The following is a 1,135-nucleotide window of genomic DNA, read 5'->3' as shown; positions in this document are numbered from 1 at the left end:
CATCTCTACAATAAGTCAAAAATTAGCCGGGCGTGGTAGCGCGTGCCTGTAGTTCCAGCTACTTGTAAGGCTGAGGCGGAAGAATCGCTGGAGCCCAGGTTGAGGCTGCAGTGGCCGGAGAGGCCACTGCACTCCAGTCTGGGTGACAGAGTGAGACTCCAACTCAAAAAAAGGTCAATCATTTGGTTGTCTCTTGAATACTGAACTAAATGTACACATATTCTCACCCATACAAATGTATCAAGTATGAGTACACATATGATAATTCTACATACATAATGTTATTCTATAGTCATATATCCATATACTTTATTACGTATAACGCACATATGCACAAGCACTGTCTACATTTCCAATCCTGTCACCTTAAACACACACAAACACCGTCAATAACAGACTCACAGCCGTTAATGTCAGCTTTCATTCCTATATTAATGTATAGTTTCCAAAGCAATTTTGTATACGTCCCCTCATTTGATGTGCTCAATCGTCTTACACTGCAGACAGGTGAGCAGATGTCGCAGCAAAGCATAGCAGGAAAAGCGTGCATTCTAGAATCGGGAAGCTCGGTTTCGAATTCTAGCCAAGTCTGCAGAAGCAGACTCAGAGACATCATAAAAATAAGGCATGGGAGGTGCAGGGGGAAACTGAAACAGGTACCAGGTAGCCAACCCCCGGGGCATGCGAGGCACAGGCAGAGAAAACACTGGAAGAAGCTGGTCTGCACCATGTTGCAGAAGCGACGGCCTTAAGAACGGTGGGTTCCTGGGGTCGGGACCACACCCCAAAGGCGCTGGGACAAGACACTGTTTTCACTGTGTTCATTTTCTCCTCTCGAGGCCTAACCTGGGTCCTCTCCGCAGGTCCACCAGTGACCCATTTTTCTTACCCACCCGCCGTGTTCTCCCTTGATGATTTTATTCACTGCCTCCCACTGTAGAAACAGTCCTGCTACTTTCTTTTTTTTTGAGTTGGAGTTTCACTCTGTCGCCCGACTGGAGTGCAGTGGCCGCTCCCGGCCACCGCAGCCTCTACCTGCTGGGCTCCGGCGATCCTTCCGCCTCAGCCTTCCGAGTATCTGGAACTACAGGCGCGTGCTACCATGCCCGGCTCATTTTGATTTTATTGTATAGAT

Source organism: Carlito syrichta, unplaced genomic scaffold (assembly GCF_000164805.1).
Source record: "Carlito syrichta isolate Samal-C Ts95f unplaced genomic scaffold, Tarsius_syrichta-2.0.1 Scaffold303367, whole genome shotgun sequence".
Taxonomy (NCBI): domain Eukaryota; kingdom Metazoa; phylum Chordata; class Mammalia; order Primates; family Tarsiidae; genus Carlito; species Carlito syrichta.
The sequence above is the reverse complement of the archived record's forward strand: the minus strand, read 5'-3'. Positions refer to the sequence as shown.